We start from the raw sequence: 20,190 nt of genomic DNA, 5'->3' as shown, positions 1-20,190 counted from the left end.
CGATCCGTAAAATAAATATGTTCAAAATATGCTGTCTGACATACAAATCCTTGAACAGCAAAGGCCCGATCTATTTTGTCTTCAAAGCTCTCTCATTACCAGCCAGGTAGATCTTTAACCGCATGCGCACTAGCGGTTTTCCCGCTGCGCGCTGCGTTTTGCAAAAAGCCGCGTTACATGACGAGATCAGCTCGTCATCAGCGCACGGCAGGTTACGCTTATGACGAGCTGAGCTCGTCATCAGCCCCGAAGGGGTTAAGCTCAAATGATAAAGCCTGCTCACAGTCCCTTAGATTAGAAAGTTTCACTCAGGAGTCAGGTCCTTTTCTTATCTAGCACATCTGTTCTGGAATGACCTCCCAGGCTACACACGGCATGTACTGAGCATTTTAAATTTATGAAACTTCTCAAGAAAGAGCTGCTTTTGTCTTGATAGCTCTGATTAACTGTCTATAATCGGCGCTGCACCGAGAGAAACCCCTTCGGAGGGAGGGGGGGGGGGGTGATTTGTGTGTGTTATAAAGTAAATAACATAACATTACATTAGTCCTCCTGTCCACTCACTCACTTTTCAGCCTCCCTGGGACATCGCTTCTTCTCACGCGGGCTTCTCTGCTGCTGGTTTGAAAACGTAATAAAATGTAACACCACCCCTAGACGAGGTTTAGTGTTAAATTTTATAACGTTTTCAAAACAGCAGCTGTAGTGTGTGTTGTTAGCTTTGCGCACAGGTCCATCAATCTGCGGCGCAGGAAAGTGCTACTGCTACCAAAGATGGTCCTCCTGGTATTGATTAAACTCACTGGCCTGCTCCTGCGCTCCCCGCCCTCCCTTGTGACTCGCCTTATCACCATGTGAGGTGATGTCACGGAGCCTTGAGCGAGTCCTACTCTGACCTCGTCGTCCTCATCGTGCAGTGGGGTATACAGTGCAGCCAGGCCGGCAGCAGCTCGAGAGACTAGCAGTAGTAAACTAGTAGTCCACTACCTGCAGCCACGATCTTGCAATTACTACTTTAGCACCCCAGCGGCAGCCTGACAGATACCTTGCAGTGACAGAGATTTATCACTGCAATGATAATCTTTGTAATCTCCAGTAGGTAAGTTCCTCAAAATGAGCCATATCCTATAAAATGTGAACGGCATCACTGTAGGTAGCATTAACCAGTGAAAACATTTCACAGTCAATTTAAGATTGGTGTATGTGGATGTCCTGGAATTTAGTTCTCTATGGGCCATATGTATCATGCCCAAATGCGTTCGCTTTCGGCGTTTGCGAACGCATTTTCGCAAAATGGTATGTATCACACAAATCTGCATACAAAATAAGGAATCGCAAAATTTGCGATTCCTTATTTTGCAATTGCATTTAAGGAATCACAAATTTTGCGATTCCTTAAATGCAATGTATGAAGCTAAAAAAAAATTGCTAATTGTCCCTAAGGAATCGCAAATTACCACCAACTTCAGTTGGTGGTAATTTGGGAATTTCTTGAAAAATGCCCATTTTTGCATTTTTCAAAGTGCCATGTGACGCACATACATGCCCTTAGGGCATGTATGTGCACCACATGTGCACCCATGCTTATTTCAGGGGTGCAACAGGGTGTCCTTTGGACACTCCTACACCCTTGAAATTATTCTCAATTTGCGATTAGCAAATTGCGAATCGCAAATTGAGAATAAATTCCCATTCCTTCCTATGGGCCTCCGGGCCCATAGAAATGAATGGGAAAGTATTCCTTAATTGCGAATTCGCAATTTCCGAATTCGCAATTAAGGAATACCAAGAAATCGCTAAAAAATTGCAATTTTCTTGATACATACCAATTAGCGATTCTGAAATAGCGATTTCTTAAAAATCGCTATTACAGAATCGCTAATTGGTACCTTGATACATATGGCCCTATGTCACCACTTTTTGGTGCCTTTTGGGAAATGATGATGGCCTAGTCCCTGATATTAAAGATAACTAGATGCTCTAATAATAGAGGGCAATGATGCTTATTTCTTTATGGACCGCCTTTATTGCCGTTAAAAAGTCAAGGTGCTCTGACTTCTAAACCACCTAGTTATTGGTTAATTGTTAACTTGGTGTGTGGGGAGCACACTGTGAAAGAAATGAGAAATCTCTTTATTTAAGCAAAACACGTCACATTTAGGCTTTGGACATCACATGCCTAATTTTTCTTTGCAGGCCTTTGCTGAAATATTCAGTAACCAAATACATTTGTCTTAACCCAGGCCCTCTATTGCCACCCTGTTGCTTCTTGTTGAAGTAATTTACAGTTTGTACACAAGCCTCGCTTAGTTCCACAAATATTGAGCCGGCAGTGGGCTAAACCCCAAATCCACCAATGAGATTAAAATACTCAGATTTTGCCGAATTAACAGCAGGGGAGTAAACCACTAACTGTAGCTCCAACAGAATTGGCTTGATGAAATGGCACATCTTTGTAAAGGTGCTGAACGTCATGGCACTGTGAGTGGTGGGGGGCAGTGAGGATGATATTGAGGCAATTCAACTTCACCTTGTAGTGTCTCTTTGCTATTTGCTGTACTTGGGAGCCCTCTGTACCTTACAAACACACATGTCAAGAATACAGGTCTCACCACAAGTGAAGTTGTTACTTAGCACTTTTTGTAATGTATGTACATTGTATCCAGCCTGTGATGCATGCTGGTTTCATTCATCTCCAAAGGATGAAAGGCTGAGTTAGTGCTGTTGGGACTGAATCCATGACATGCAATTTATACATATATCTTTCTGCAAGAGACATTAACCTGCTGGGCTATTTTTATGTCATTTAAAGCAAACGTCCTTTAGGTTGCACAGGTCTCCGCAGCAGGCACATTGATACAGCGTTACCTGGGAAAGAGTTGTGTGGAAAGTACATGTGATTCCTTCCAGGCATCTCTTCCTAGGTATCAGGCTGGTGATGTCCGAGGGCAGCAACATCAGGTGGGTCCATTCTATTGCCCCTATGGGAATATAGAAACATTGATGGCAGCTAAGCCTGCAGTTCAATGCAAGCTACAATCCCTTGCCTGAAGGAAAACGGGCTGAGATTCCTGTAAAGTGTTTTGGAATATACTGCATATTAAACATGCTTACAGTGATCAGGGGTACACTATATGGGAAATGCTTTTGAAGTGTTCTGCGTACAGAATAACAGTGGTTTCTAACATGTTTTTGTTGGAGTTTACATTTAGGATTTGTAAAGTGCTTTTAGATACAGTGTAGCTGAGAGGCTTAAAAAAGTTTCTGAAATGTTTGAGTAGTTTCTAAATTGCTTCACCAAAGTTGATGGTTAAAGCTTGTGAGGTGCTCTGTCATACAGTGTTTATTTTACAGGATGTGTTTTAAAGTGCTCTGTGGTGTAAAGCCTTTTGAAGGGCTAATAAAGTGCTCAGTTTTGCAGTACAAGATTGGTTTGTAACATGCTTTAGCATACAGTGTATGAGAGGCTTGTTGCATTATCTAGGTTGCAGTAATCAAGAGCCTTAGAGTACAAGCACCTAATATGCACTCAAAGACAGAGCACTTTTCAATCATGTCGTGCTCTATGCCCAGGTGCACTCTGCAGGCTCCCCATATTCACTGTAAAGAAGGCAGTCTAGGTGGCAGGCTAGCAAAGTGCTAATTGGGAGTGTAGTCCATCAGCAGCTAGCTAGCAATTACCACAGCATACGAATGGCAGCTACATTTAGTAAGTGGCTATGGCATTGACACATAATCTTACTGTGAGTAGCAACGCCCCTCACAATGCCCCCTAGCCAATAAAACATGCCCATGAATACACGGTGCAGAGTTTTCATTATGTATTGTCTTTGCCTCTCAGGATAATGAATGTAAGTGCTGAGATTTATTACAGCATTCTGTCACTATAACAACAGGTACTTTGGCACCAGGCAGGGTGTAATGAGATAAATCAAATATTTTAAGACTTGTCGAAGAAGACAGGCTAGGCTTTTCCGGGGTTTGCATGCGGTGTGTCCTTGCGCAAATTGCATGGGAATTGCATAGCACAAGAGGACAGTATTCCTTTACCGTAAATATGTCTGTGGGCACTGTAAGGCAATCTTTTACTATGCTTTAAAAGGTAATACAATTGAATATATAATGAAAAACGTGCAGCAAAATGCACCAATTTTCTAAAAACATTCCAAGTTTTCTTGGGGCGAGAACACCCTTCCCCAAGCTCTCCCCGCAAGAGTTAGGCTTGCTCGCTGTGCACTGTATGGGGACTGGCCTGTCTTATTTGTTTGTGTTCTCTGTAGGAATATCTATGACTATGACTGGGTATCCTGGTGCACTGTAGGGTAATCATTTACTATGTTATAAAAGTTTTCATATTTGAATATATAATGAAAAATGTGTTATAAAATGCTAATTTTTTGCCATTTTTTCTAGCTTTTTTTTTCCGGTGAAACCCCCCCAAACTCCACGTGTAGGGTCAGGCACACTCATTATGTTTGCTCACTACGCACCTTATGGGCCTGGTCTGTCAAAATTTACCAGGACTGCTTAGAGTTCCCAGTCTGACCCCGGAGGGGGGCCCCCTCCATGTACTTTGCAGGGGGGCTCCCTCAAGTTTCGTTAAGCCACTAGTTGTTAGGCCCTTTTTGTGACGACAGGACACAGCCTATTTAAGTCTGAGTGATACTTGGCCCAGCTCCCCCCTCCCATCCTGACAGCGATGGCCCTACCAGTCACACAAAGGCTCCCTTTGTGTGTGGCTGTCTAGGAGGAATATATTACCATAAGTATGGGACCCCCTCTATATTTATTTTAACGGTCAGGGAAAGAGAGGAACAACAAAAACACAATAAGAAATATTCCCCCACGACCTCTACTGTTTTGACGGTAACAACTCCTACACTTTTACTGTTATACTTAAACACATAGTGGCAACATCAGCTTTTTTTGTTTATAGTTTTATTATTTTTTTATATGTTTTATAGTACAAAAATATCATTTATCAATTTATCATTTTAACTTGTACATTTTCAGAGCTCATTTTAGTAAAACACATAGTAATGCATATAAGACAATAAAAAACAATAACCATTCCATGCAGAGAAACCATATGAAACTAAACCATTCATTCATTTACACACACCAAACTCTCTCATACATACTGCATTCACTCCTTATCCTGCGTCTGAGGGATCGCAGATTGAAGTGCGAATTTAAACGTAAGGTCGACGCGTTTCGGCGGTAAGAACCACCTACCTCAGGACCTTTCTTGCAGAATAATCAGATATTCAAAAAAATACTTTATAACCACTGCATGGTAGGGTATCTTTAACGATAAATAACATTCATTTGCATCTTGAACGTTCATTAATTTCTTCAAAGTATTTGTACTTAACATCAATTCTATGAGTTACGTTGCCCTATGTTCACAACAAAGCCTCCTACTTTACACATTTTGTTCTAGTATTTTTTATCTTGCCAGGTTGATCCTCAACCAATAGGACTGTAACCATGCTTGCATTCCCATCAAAGACCAAAAAACATTTCATAGATTGAACAATAGAAATAGAAAAGAGCAAGACATGAAAAAAGAAAGTTTGTGCAGTTTTATGCTCTAACCTGCAAATGAGCATTTATTGTCTAAAGTGGTTTTTTGTTCGAGATGTATTGTATCCATCTCCACATTTCTATCTGTGGAAACCAAACCTCAAAATTACAAAATTACTACCAGTGGGATTATTAGTTTTTACCGTAGGATTTTCAATAGGCTGGACCCCTGCTTCGTACACCAATTCATAACATTCTCAGATTTATTTAGGGTGTTCCTATATCGAATCAGAAACAAATTATATAAAATACCTGTTGATCTAGAGATGTTTAAAGAGTCTGTATCCAAATTCATTCTGAATGCTTACCGAACATGCCTACTAACTATTCTTCGGGCGATTACTAATACGAGGGATTTCTGTGAATATTTATCTTCCTCCAATGAATCAAGGTTTTTCTGAAAATACCAATAGAAAATCCCAGTCTAAGAGACATGTATTGCTATTTGTAGTATTGACATTTTTCGTAAACATACGATGTTACTACTGACCTTCCTTGAGTTCCATGAGCACTCAAAGAAAGAAACTTCTTCTGTCGGCTACTTCGATAGGGATGAATCACCTCCGCAGCACCTCATATACAGTTTCGGAATTGTTTATCGTTAGCTGTAAATAAACGATAAAGTATTTTTATAACCTATATCCTCGTGAAGACTTCCCTTTCTGTGTATAAGACGTAATAAGTCTTCCCGGGACAACTATCATACGAGCTACCCAATTCTAATAGCGTGACTGATTAACAGGTCGCGAATTGCCTAAGCTTACACTTACTTAGTCCTCATTCCAAATGGATTTTATCCGTTTCCTGCTGATGTCACATCGTAACACCCTATAAGCCCGAAGTGCTGCAAATCGCATCTAATTTATATACAAAATAACTAGCGCCAAAGTAATGGTCACGTGATAGCGACTGCGGCGGCCATTACTAAGTGGTGTCGTTCTAGATACATATATCCTATTCTTCAGTTCAATATATGTCAAAGGTAGTGTTTCTACATACACGATAAAGTATTTTTTTTAATAACCTATATCCTCGTAAAGACTCCTCTTCTGTGTCTAAGACGTAATGAGTCTTTCCCGGACAACTATCATACGCGCTGCCCAATTCTAGTAGCGTGACTGATTACGCCGTCGCGAATATGCCTAAGCTTGCACTTACTTAGTACTCATTCCAAATGGATTTTGTGCGTTTCCTGCCGATGTCCCTTCGTAACGCCCTGTTAGCCCGAAGTGTTGCAAAATCTCGTCTAATTTATATACAAAATAGTTGGCGCCAAAGTAATGGTCACGTGATGACGACTACGGCGGCCATTACTAAGTAGTGTCATTCTAGATACATATATCCTATTCTTCTATTAAATATATGTCAAAGGTAGTTTATCTCTAAAGAAAATTTTTGTTTTTATTTTTATTTTAATTTTCAAAATCCTTTGAAACAAGTTCTATAATAAATATATCAAAGGTAAAAGATGTATCTCAGTTTGCAAAAAGCGCGAATTACAATTCGACTTGGGATTCTATTTTTGCGCTAGTTACAGATTCAACAAAAAGCGCATGAAAGACACGAATCTTTGTTAGTGTCCAGACTGACACCAAGTAAGTCACAGAAATTTGGTCTAATAAAGCATCATCAATAAGTGATGTTTACATCCAAGGGGGTGAACACATTTATTTGAATACCATGTACTCTCAGGAAAAACCGAATAGAATGTCGACATAGGTTCGTGATCTACTACATCTACTGCATATCTTCTGTAAAGTGTGGTTTGGACATAGTGCTCGTTGTTTATTGATAAGTGTCTTAATATAATTATTTAATACTTGAGATTATTTCATACATATATAGCAATCAACAATGATATTTATTACTATTGTCTCTAGTGTGATTAGTCTCAAAGGTCCATATCCTTTGTATGCGAGATGAAATTATTCTGTTACATACCAAGAAATATTTTCGTTGAGGCCCTTCTAACACTATCAAAATAAAAAGTCCAGAAACATTCTCGCTTTTTCCTAGTTCTTTCCGGTGGCTCCCCTTTCCTACATTGAATTCTTTCCAGAATACACCACTTAAGTTCTGACTCATCATGATTTCGATCAATACAGTGTTGAGTCAAGGGTGCTGTCAACTTATTAGTTCTTATCGATGATTTGTGTTCGCTAAATCTCTGTCTGAATTCGCGTCCTGTCTCGCCAATGTATGCCAATCCGCAGGGGCATACAATATAATAGACGATATTTTTGCTACGACAGTTTGTGAATGATCTTAAGACAATCATCTTGTCATTGTGTTGGAGATTGTTACCTATAATCGCGGAATCACAGGCATGGCAATTGCCACATCTGTGATTACCACGAATAATGTCTCCATTCGTCAGAGTTGTTTGTTTCTCTATTGAGGCAGTTTTACGCCTGGTGTGAACCAACCGGTCTCTTAGATTCTGATTGCGCCTGTATGTCACTAATGGTTTCTCTAGACTAATTTCATTTTCCACTTCAAGAATTCTCCAATTCTTATTGATTATGTTTTTGATCTTATAATTAAGTGTGGAATGATTTATAACACATACAATTTTGTCCTGAGTCTTATTTCTCTTGTTCTTAAGTAAACCATCTCTGTCATAGTATCTAGCCCTCTTAAAGGCTTGGCGAACCAGGCGATGAGGATAACCCCTTTCAATTAGTCGCTCTCGCAGAGATATACTATGATTATCATAGTCAGTAAGAGATGTACAATTTCGTCGAATCCGAAGGAATTCCCCAAAGGGGATAGAGTCCTTCTGACAGTGAGGGTGAAAACTTTCAAACTGGAGAATAGTGTTCTTTGCAGTTGGTTTACGAAAGAGGCTTACTTTCAACACCCCTTCATTTCCTTCAATTGCAATATCTAGATATTCAACTCTTTCATGACTATAATTAGAGGTAAATTTGAGATTTTTATCACTAGCATTGAGCCAGAGAATAAACTCTTCTAATTGTATTGTGTCACCATGCCAAATAAAGAAAATATCATCGATAAAACGTCTCCAAAGGGAGACGTTCTCAAAAAAGGGGGCATTTGAATTAAAGATGTTCTTCCTCTCCCATTCACCCATGTAGGTGTTTGCCACGCTCGGCGCACAAGATGCGCCTATACTTGTACCCTTTGTTTGCTTGAATAGATTACCCTCAAATTCAAAAAAGTTATTCAGGAGCACAATTTCCAAACATTGGATAATGAACTCATCTGGTCTATTTTGAGGGTATCTCTGCAGCAATGCATTCACTGCTTGTAACGCTTGACATTGAGGGATGTTGGTGTACAATGCCTCAATGTCAAGCGTCACTAAGATGTCAGTCGCAGGGTTGAAAGGTAGACCCTCTATCTTGTTTATCATGTCTCCTGTATCTTTCACAAATGAATCATATTTCTGAGTCAGAGGACATAAGAAGGTATCTACATATTTAGATAATGGCTCGGTATTGGAGCCAATGGTGGAAATTATTGGACGTAGGGGTGGGTCACTTTCACTTTTATGAGTCTTTGGAAGACCATACATGGCCGGAGTAATAGGGCAAGCTTTATTTAAAAATTGCAGTTCTTTGTCACATATATATCCATTAGTGAAAGCTTCCTGTGTCATTTCACCGATAGTCGCAATCAGTCTGAGCATCTCTCTGGTAGTTGCAGGTCTATAATGTTCTATATTGGATAGCATCGCTCTCATTTTGTTATCGTAATCTAGTTTATCAAACACCAATATCCCTCCACCCTTATCACAGGGTTTTATTACCAGGTTGGTGTTATTTCCAAGATCTCTGAGAGCTAGGTTCTCCTGTTTGGTAAGGTTATATTTGAACCTCTCCGGTCTAGCTAGAAGTCTATTTATGTCTGTCAAAACCTGTCTTTCAAAAATCTGAACTTCTGGACCAACCATGTCCAAGGTAGGGGAAAAAATGGATGGAGGTTTACAGCTTGAAAGGTTTTCTTCCTCCTCTGTCATATCTCTCCCTTGAAAGTATTTTTTTAATCTAACCTTTCTGAAGAAGGCATGGAGATCAACATGTAGTTTAAATTTATTTAATGCAGAGAACGGAACAAAAGAGAGGCCCTTGCTCAAAACTGATGATTCCTCATCTTTTAATTGGCTAGATGACAGGTTATAGATAGGGAGGGTGTTGCTACATATCCTATCCTCTTGTATGTCCCCTACCACCAATACTGCTGATTCCTGGTCTTCACATACTGCTGTTGAGGTTGTGGGCTCGAAGTATGTTGGCCCCCTCTGTGTTGTTGCCAGTGGACTTGTCTGCCCCTGTAAGGGCCCCTTGATAAAAAAACCCTGTTCTGGAAGTTACGCTGTCCTTGTCTACCCCGGAAGGGTCCAGAATTGTACCTCCCTCCACTAGGACCTGAGTGAGTAAAGTTGTCACTATCAGATCCAGAAGAGCCAGTGTCGGAGAAATTAGTATAGTTTTTCTTATAAGAAAAATTAGATGGAAATTCATTAGCATTGCCTCCTTGGTAATAACTTGGGTTCAGGTAGGGATACATTTTCTCCTTGGAAAACCACCTCACATCATTCTTCAATTTCTCAGTTTTTTTATTTGTCAGATAGATTTCAAATTCTTTCATGTCTGTTTGTATTTTCTCTAATTTATCTTTAGCATCCTCTACTGCATCAGAGGATTTTAATTTTTCCTCCAGTTTTAGGATTTCGTCATTCAATGTAATAAGAATGTCCCTGGCAGTTTCTATAATTAATAACATCCAATCTCTGGAACAGCGATTGGATATCAGAGACCATCGTTCTAGGAATTTACGTATTTCGATGAATAACGCTGGAGCATTCCTCACTCTAAGGCCCGATGGAATGACCCCTGCTAATAGGTATTCCTGCATATAATGTGCATGAGATTTAATGCGTCTAGCTCTCTTCCTAAGATTGAGTAGGTTTTGCCATTCACTATTGTCACCTAATGTATTGCTAGTGATGTTATTCCCATCTACCACATGACCTAGTAGTGAACTAAAATCTGCATCCGTGAATCCAAAGGTTTCCATAGTTTTATATTTTTTATGTAAGTGAGAAAAGATGAAAGAAGAAAGATATACCTTGATTCCTTAATATTTACACTTGGTTTTACAATAATCACGAAAAAATAAAGAAAAAGAGAGAAAAAATGAGTTGTCTCTTTCAAGGAGTAGCAATTATACTGAACTATTAGAGCGCATCAACCTGCAAGAGTAAATTACAAATTTGTCAGCTGATCAACCAACTGAATCCCACAGTTAAAAAGCCGCGAATGTATTACCATAAGTATGGGACCCCTCTATATTTATTTTAACGGTCAGGGAAAGAGAGGAACAACAAAAACACAATAAGAAATATTCCCCCACGACCTCTACTGTTTTGACGGTAACAACTCCTACACTTTTACTGTTATACTTAAACACATAGTGGCAACATCAGCTTTTTTTGTTTATAGTTTTATTATTTTTTTATATGTTTTATAGTACAAAAATATCATTTATCAATTTATCATTTTAACTTGTACATTTTCAGAGCTCATTTTAGTAAAACACATAGTAATGCATATAAGACAATAAAAGACAATAACCATTCCATGCAGAGAAACCATATGAAACTAAACCATTCATTCATTTACACACACCAAACTCTCTCATACATACTGCATTCACTCCTTATCCTGCGTCTGAGGGATCGCAGATTGAAGTGCGAATTTAAACGTAAGGTCGATGCGTTTCGGCGGTAAGAACCACCTTCCTCAGGACCTTTCTTGCAGAATAATCAGATATTCAAAAAAATACTTTATAACCACTGCATGGTAGGGTATCTGTAACGATAAATAACGTTCATTTGCATCTTGAACGTTCATTAATTTCTTCAAAGTATTTGCACTTAACATCAATTCTATGAGTTACGTTGCCCTATGTTCACAACAAAGCCTCCTACTTTACACATTTTGTTCTAGTATTTTTTATCTTGCCAGGTTGATCCTCAACCAATAGGACTGTAACCATGCTTGCATTCCCATCAAAGACCAAAAAACATTTCATAGATTGAACAATAGAAATAGAAAAGAGCAAGACATGAAAAAAGAAAGTTTGTGCAGTTTTATGCTCTAACCTGCAAATGAGCATTTATTGTCTAAAGTGGTTTTTTGTTCGAGATGTATTGTATCCATCTCCACATTTCTATCTGTGGAAACCAAACCTCAAAATTACAAAATTACTACCAGTGGGATTATTAGTTTTTACCGTAGGATTTTCAATAGGCTGGACCCCTGCTTCGTACACCAATTCATAACATTCTCAGATTTATTTAGGGTGTTCCTATATCGAATCAGAAACAAATTATATAAAATACCTGTTGATCTAGAGATGTTTAAAGAGTCTGTATCCAAATTCATTCTGAATGCTTACCGAACATGCCTACTAACTATTCTTCGGGCGATTACTAATACGAGGGATTTCTGTGAATATTTATCTTCCTCCAATGAATCAAGGTTTTTCTGAAAATACCAATAGAAAATCCCAGTCTAAGAGACATGTATTGCTATTTGTAGTATTGACATTTTTCGTAAACATACAATGTTACTACTGACCTTCCTTGAGGTCCATGAGCACTCAAAGAAAGAAACTTCTTCTGTCGGCTACTTCAATAGGGATGAATCACCTCCGCAGCACCTCATATACAGTTTCGGAATTGTTTATCGTTAGCTGTAAATAAACGATAAAGTATTTTTATAACCTATATCCTCGTGAAGACTTCCCTTTCTGTGTATAAGAAGTAATAAGTCTTCCCGGGACAACTATCATACGAGCTACCCAATTCTAATAGCGTGACTGATTAACAGGTCGCGAATTGCCAACAATTCCCAACTAAACCCAGGCATGTGACCAGAGAAGGGATTCCAGAGACGCCAAACTTTCCCATTCTGAAATTACACATATAAAATGTAATAAGGCAACTCCAATGTTATCCTATGGGAAAGATAGGCCTTGCAGTAGTGCAAAAAGAAGGTAAGAGTTTTTCACTACCAGGACATGTAAAACCTAAGAGTACATGTCCTACACTTTGGAAACATTATACTCAGCCCTCTGGTATGTCCAGGGCCTAATCCAGGGGTGACATATGTATTAAAAGATAATGGTTAGGCCTGGCAAAAGGTTATGGTGACAGGTCGACATAGCAATTTAAACTGCACACATCGGCTCTTTAATTTCAGGCCTGAGACATGTTTAATGGGCAACTTAGGTGAGTGGTCCAAACAGTGCTGCAGGCCCACTAGAAGCATTTACTTTACAGCCCCTGGGTACACATAGTACCATGTTACTAGGGAAATATTAAATAAACTAAATATGCCAGTTGGGTATAAGCCAATATTCCAATGTTTGAAAAGTTGCTTTTATTTCTATTTCCATTCGAACACCTGTTAGGTGACATATATCTTTCCCTCCACAATGATTAAATTCTGGATGCTCACAACCTCTAAGAGATGAAAGCAGGGAGAAGGAGCTACACGACGACCCAAGATGGCTGCGTAGACTCTCGGCTCCTTCGAGTCCGTCTGCCGGCCCTACCATCCTGGACAATATCCTGGCTTCTGAGCCCTGAGTATTGCACCGGGGGTCACGCAGAGCAAGCACGGCTGACTCCGGGATCTGGGTGCCGCCGCATACCATAGCTGTGCCCGTTTCATATCCGGGCCTGCGGAGCAGTGAAGCCGGGGACCAGAGTGAACGCGTCGCCCGGGCCCTAATTGAATAACAGCGGCGGCCCAATCCGGAAGTTCCGGTTGGGTCAGCTGAAGACGCCAATTTTGCGGGGGCGGCGTGGAGAGACAGCGCGATCGCGGAGGCATCTCGGCCCCCTCCTCCCCTCCCTCCTTGACTTGCTGATGCCCAGTGGTGTTGGGGAGCCCGGGACCCTGCGAGTCGCCTCATGCCGGCGGAGACTACCGGAATACAGCCTGAACTCGGCTGGAGGGTGAGAGTGGGTCGGGGCTTCGCTGTGGGTCCCCCCCTTCCCCTGAGTTCTCCTCAGGATATTGGTGTTGCTGGCTGGGGGAAGTCGACAGGACTTAAGGCCAAGTCCTATCATTGTCGAGTAGCAGGCCCTCGTACCCGCAGGGGCAGACAGACTTTGGACATCGACTGCTTGAGTGGCTGGGCTGCCCGCCCAGAGTATTGGGAGAGGCGCAGTGGATATCCTGTAGCTTTCCTGCAAATTGGCCCCGGAGGGAGATGCTGGTGGTGCGGGGCGTGTGAGACAAGTGGCGGCCGGCCTGGCTGAGTGGTGATTGGAGTGGCGCCCCCCCCCCCTGATGGGAGACCGGCCCAGAGACCTTGCTTGAAGGCAACTGAGCCTGAATTCTGGGGAGCAGCAACATTCGCTGTGGTGTGTTTGAACGGAGGACTATACTGGAATCCACGTAACACGCGAGATGGCGTCCAAGCAAGACGGTGAGAAGCATTCCTCCAGGGGGCAGAGAGTCCCGAAACCAGTACAGACCAACAAGTTGGACCGATATACCCTGCCTAAAGGTTCGCCGACCGGAGCGGGATCTCCTGCTGTAGGTTCTGGCGTACTCCCAGATCGGGGGGGATGACATTACTCTGCATGATGTCATGGGAGCTATAGATGGTACAAAAGGGGGTGGTGATGGACGGAGCATCCGAACCAGTCAAAAGATCTGGGTTAAATCCATCACCGTTCTTTAGCCCACTCTGCCACCCCAGTTCAGACATGGCTATATGCAAATCAGTCTGACCCTGTGCCTCATGGGAACAGTCCAGCCCGAACTGCCAAGCCATGCCTTCCCTGGACCGGAAACAAGCTTCCGAGGACCGGTTTCTGGCATTACAGCCGTCTTCAGCCCGGCTTGCTTGAATCAAGTGGCAAAGTGAGTAAGGGACTCACGTCTGAGCATACCCTGCCACACTTATGGCGGCCAAAAGCGGTACAAAAGGGGGTGGTGATGGACGGAGCATCCGAACCACTCAAACACTCACACCCAGTCAAAAGATCTAGGTTGAATCCATCACCGTTCTTTGCCCACTCTGCCACCCCAGTTCAGACATGGCTATATGCAAATCAGTCTGACCCTGTGCCTCATGGGAACAGTCCAGCCCGAACAGCCAAGCCATGCCTTCCTTGGACCGGAAACAAGCTTCCGAGGACCGGTTTCTGGCATTACAGCCGTCTTCAGCCCGGCTTGCTTGAATCCAGTGGCAAAGTGAGCAAGGGACTCACGTCTGAGCATACCCTGCCACACTTATGGCGGCCAAAAGCGGTACAAAAGGGGGTGGTGAAGGACGGAGCATCCGAACCAATCAAACACTCACACCCAGTCAAAAGATCTGGGTTGAATCCATCACCGTTCTTTAGCCAACTCTGCCACCCCAGTTTAGACATGGCTATATGCAAATCAGTCTGACCCTGTGCCTCATGGGAACAGTCCAGCCCGAACTGCCAAGCCATGCATTCCCTAGACCGGAAACAAGCTTCCGAGAACAGGTTTCTGGCAGTACAGCCGTCTTCAGCCCGGCTTGCTTGAATCCAGTGGCAAAGTGAGCAAGGGACTCACGTCTGAGCATACCCTGCCACACTTATGGCGGCCAAAAGCGGTACAAAAGGGGGTGGTGATGGACGGAGCATCCGAACCAATCAAACACTCACACCCAGTCAAAAGATCTGGGTTGAATCCATCACCGTTCTTTAGCCCACTCTGCCACCCCATTTCAGACATGGCTATATGCGAATCAGTCTGACCCTGTGCCTCATGGGAACAGTCCAGCCCGAACTGCCAAGCCATGCCTTCCCTGGACCGGAAACAAGCTTCCGAGGACCGGTTTCTGGCATTACAGCCGTCTTCAGCCCGGCTTGCTTGAATCCAGTGGCAAAGTGAGCAAGGGACTCACATCTGAGCATACCCTGCCACACTTATGGCGGCCAAAAGTGGTACAAAAGGGGGAGCTATAGATGGCATTAAAACCTCCCTGGGACAGCAAATGGTGACTCTGGAGGCCAAATTGGATACAGTGTCTATTGAAGTAAACCTCATACGAGTGGACCTTACTAAAGTGAATGAGAAGGTCAAGTCGCTGGATATCAAGACGTCCAGCCTGGTGGATGATGTGGCTCAGCTTCAGCAGGACGTGCGTGTGCTCAAGGCCTCACATGAACTGGCGGAACGCAAGCTGGATGACTATGAAAGTAGGGCCCGGCGAAACAACATCCGTATCCTGGGTGTACCAGAGATGTCAGAGGGACCCGCCCCCGACTTATTTGTGGAGGACCTTATCCTTAAACGACTCCAGCCTAAATGCCTCAGTAAATTTTTCACTGTTGAACGACACTCTCCCTCGCGACGGAGCAGAGTTGCCAGGACGGTCTCAGGAGGAGGCGGCATTGGAACGTGAATGAGACTGCCTCTAATCCCTTCAGTGTAGTTTGGGACTTGTGAGGTACTGGGGATTGTGGGGACTTTGGGCTGTTGCGTGGCCTTCTGGAAATTTGGTGTAGAAGTAATCAGGGGCTCGGGGGAAGTTGATTGTGATTGGGGTTCAGGGCGGGGATGGTGAAGCGGGATCCTCTTCCAGTTCTTCTTTCTTTGAAGTGTTAGGGGCGACAGGCACTCTGCAGTTTTCAGTGGGCAGTTTTGAGCCCAATGGGCAGGGCAGCAGGGAGGGGGGATTTGGGGGGAAAGGTTTGTTCTTTATCTTCAGAGGTTTGTAGGTCTCATCAGCACGGTATATTGGTTCAATAGACGATATGTAGGGGTATGCAGGCAGTCCCGGGTAGATGATGGGGGGTAGTGAAATAAAAGTATTGAGTTGGAACATTAACGGGTTGGGGGATAAAATCAAACGGAGTGTTGTTCTTCAATTTCTCAAAAGGCAGGCGCCAGACGTGGTTCTGCTTCAAGAGACTTATCTAATTGGTAACTCATATAATGCATTACATAGAATGGGATATAAATTAATTGCGCACTCAGGGTTTACATCGGGTTCCAGAGGTGTAGGGGTGCTGGTTCGTAAGGCATTTCCGCTTGCAGTCACCTTCACTTGGGAAGACGGGAGGGGCAGATATATTGGAGTCACGGGCACATGGGAGGGTCACCACATAACCTTCCTCTCCATTTCTGTCCCTCCAGGACTACAGGGCATGACCTTTGCAGATTTGGGATCGGTCCTCCTCTCGCTCCCTGAAGGTCTTTTACTCTTGGGAGGAGACTTCAATGCAGCCGTCTCTGGGATGATGGACAGGCATCCCCCACGACAAATGGGGTGGGCGACGCAATGGCTTCCTGACTTTATAGAAGGAATGGGCCTGGTTGACTGCTGGAGACTGCTCCACCCTGATCGGAAGCAATTTACTTTCCATTCCGGTGCACACAATAGTTTATCGCGACTGGACTATTGTTTGGTCCCTGCTGCACAGGCTTTATATGTAACGAAGGTCGCTCATTTGGCTAGAGGCATCTCGGACCACTCTCCACTGTGGATCCATATAGTTGTACACCGTGGCTCAGCAGGGAGGGTGGCCCCGATAAACCCATGGTATTTGCGTAGTCAAAAAATTCGAAAATACCTTATTGCCAGGTTGGAACAATATTTTGGTACGAATGTGGGTTTTGTCTCCTCTTCGGTGTCCCTATGGGAGGCTTTTAAAACCGTCATCAGGGGTCACGCCCTGTCACTGATAGCGGGTTCGAAGAAGGAGAAGCAGAGGGAGGTGACGGAGTTAGAAACTGAAATCGAGGGATTGGAGAGGGACTTGGAACGGGAGGTGACGCAATGTAGGCTTCACCAGTTGCGCCTGAAACAGCATGATTACAAAGCGATGGTCACGGAAAGGGCCAAAGCTCTTGGCAGGTAGCAGCAGGGTAGGCTTTACGAGTTGGGAGATAAGGAAGGAAAACTTATCGCATGGTTGGATAAGAAAGAGTGGGCTTGCCGACTGGTCCCTGAGCTTCCAACAGAGGAGAGGGAAAGACTCACGGACCCACAGGATATTGTAGATAAATTTGCCAAACATTTCCAGACGGTTTACACTTCGGTTTCTTCTTGCCCAGATGCTGACTCTCATCTGTTGCTTCGAGACATTCAACTTCCGCGTCTTTCCCTTGAAGATACAAATTTCATGAATAGTGAGCTTACGGCTGATGAGGTTGCCCTTGCTATCTGTTCCTTGAACTCCGGCAAGGCATTAGGCCCCAATGGACTCCCTATAGAACTTTATAAGCTTAAGCCGGATCGCCTTGAACTTACCTGAAGGATATGTTCTTGGAGTCCAGAGATAGAGGGACTCTTCCCAGAGAACAGAGGGTCGCATCGATAGTCGTTATACACAAGGAGGGCAAGATTAAAACAGACTGTGCCTCGTACAGACCTATTTCTTTGCTCAATGCCGAGCCCAAAATTCTGGCCAAATTATTGGCAAATAGACTGATCAAGGTCATCACTGATCTAGTACACCCCGACCAATCGGGTTTTATGCCCCATAGAAATACGGCTTTAAATTTACATAGACTACACTGAGTTTTGGCTAGGGCTCAGACATTGCAGGAACCAGCTATAATTGCGTCACTTGACGCAACAATGGCATTTGACATGATTGAATGGTCTTATTTATGGGCGGTATTGGCTGAGTTTGGGTTTGGGCCCGGGTTCATTGGCTGGATACGTCTGCTATACTCGGAGCCACTCGCTCAAGTGGTGGTAAACAACAGAGTCTCGTCTTCCTTTTTGTTGGGGTGGGGTACTCTACAGGGTTGCCCGCTATCCCCCCTTCTTTTCTCTCTGGCTATAGAGCCCCTTGCCGCTTGGATACATTGGGAGCCTTCGATCAGGGGTCTGCGATGGTCCCCTGATTGGGAGGACCGCCTATCTCTTGCGGATGACATTTTGCTTTATCTGGCCTCTCTCCGTAAATCTTTTATTGTGGTTGTTGATGTTCTGGCCTCCTTCGGGAGAAATTCAGGACTTTCGATTAACTGGAAGAAATCCGTGTTGTTCGTATTGAGGGGTGACCTCCCAGTACCTCCTAGAAACTGTCCTATACAGTTTAGCGTTGAGGGGTTCAAATATCTGGGGATTTTCGTGTCCCGAGAACCTTCAATCAGGTACTCTCTAAATCTTCTTCCCCCTCTTCAGCGGCTTAGGAGTGATGTCTCCAGGTGGAAGAAGCTTCCTCTTTCATTATTAGGCAGAGCGGCCCTTTTTAAAATGATGGCTCTCCCACGTTTTCTTTATGCACTGCAGAAAACCTTGGATGTAGTACCATCTAGTTATTTCCGTGAAATTGAGAGCCTACAGCGGAGTCTGTTGTGGGAGGGCGGGCCTCGAATTGCGTTACACAAACGTACTTTTTCTTGGTATGACGGAGGCATTTCCCTCCCGGATATCAAGAGATATTATTGGGCGGCCCATCTGGTGGCAATTAACCACTGCACTTATGGAAGGGTTGATGATCCTGGCTATGCCATGGATAAATGGCTTCTTCCCTGCAATAACTAGAACAGAGCCCTATATTCTCGACCTAACAAGGTGACATGAACAGGTCCCACTAAACACTCCGTGCATGTTTGGCATGTGGCCAAGGACTCATTGGGTTGGAGAAACAGATTGACTACGGCTAACCCGCTATTGGACTCCGAACGGCTTGGCAAGCTGTGGAAGACGAACGTTTTGACAGGTGAAAACTCATAGGCATTTCCACGGTCGGGGACGTCTGGGGAAAGGGGAAGATCAAATCATTTGAAGAAATGCAGATGGAAATAAACTCGCACACTCCAAGTTTTTTCGGTATGGGCAGGTTCGGCATTCCCTCCTTTCATTACTGCCCGGCGAGACGGAACCTTCAGAAGCTTCCCCTTTGGAAGATAGAGTATTGGATGGACACCTACCTGACAAAACGATTTCTCTGATATATAAAAAACTGATTAATCATAGGACTGACTCCCTTGAGGCACTGAGAGTCAAGTGGACCCAAGACGGTATAGAGCTGGATGAGGAAGATTGGCAGACAGCTGTTTCCTCTCCTAGGGAGGTTGCGATCCCAGCATGCCTTAGACTTGTTCAACTCAAGATGTTACATAGGATCTACCTTATGGGACCCAGACTGGTACATATGGGTCTTTCAGACTCAGGGCTGTGCAAGAGGCAATGTGGTCTAGTTGGTAACTTTATGCATATTATCTGGGACGGTGAGCAGGTCACCACTTACTGGCGCAGCATATATAACACTATACACAGTGTTCTCGGAGTTTCCCTGTCTCCAGAGGCAAGGAGGTGCTTACTTAATATATGGGGAACCTACTGACTTAAACACTTCGCAGACGCAGTAGGTTATATGATCGGCAAGCGGAATATCGCCCAATTGTGGGGAGCGGCGCAGCCCCCCTCCTTGGAAGGATGGGAAAACAATTTAGATTGGTGTATGTTCTTGGAGAAAACTACGTACCTTGCGAGGGGACACCAGTTACAGAGGAGAAATATGTACACCACCCATGAATGCTGTCCCTGATGATTCCCCTTCTCCGTGAAGTTCCGATATAATTTTGAGTTTTGTTTATCCTGTGACCCAACGATGTA

General features: G+C 43.5%; 1 protein-coding gene across 18 annotated transcripts in view; it reads right to left on the bottom strand.

The window, feature by feature from the left end:
* LOC144754318 (uncharacterized) overlaps positions 1–20,190 on the bottom strand; it is a 771,250-nt gene that overhangs the window by 666,126 nt on the left and 84,934 nt on the right. For 12 of the 18 annotated variants that reach the window (XR_013594701.1, XR_013594706.1, XR_013594705.1 and 9 more), the window contains exon 1: positions 5,895–8,958. The exons of the other annotated variants lie outside the window; for them this stretch is intronic. The gene's annotated coding sequence lies outside the window, so the exon portion shown is untranslated. Of the gene's footprint in view, positions 1–5,894; positions 8,959–20,190 lie in introns of those variants that run through there. 18 annotated transcript variants of the gene reach the window in all.

The sequence above is a fragment of the Lissotriton helveticus genome, chromosome 5_1 (genome assembly GCF_964261635.1).
Source record: "Lissotriton helveticus chromosome 5_1, aLisHel1.1, whole genome shotgun sequence".
NCBI classification, from domain to species: Eukaryota; Metazoa; Chordata; class Amphibia; order Caudata; family Salamandridae; genus Lissotriton; species Lissotriton helveticus.
Note: the sequence above shows the minus strand (reverse complement) of the source record. Positions and strands in the feature narration are given on the sequence as shown.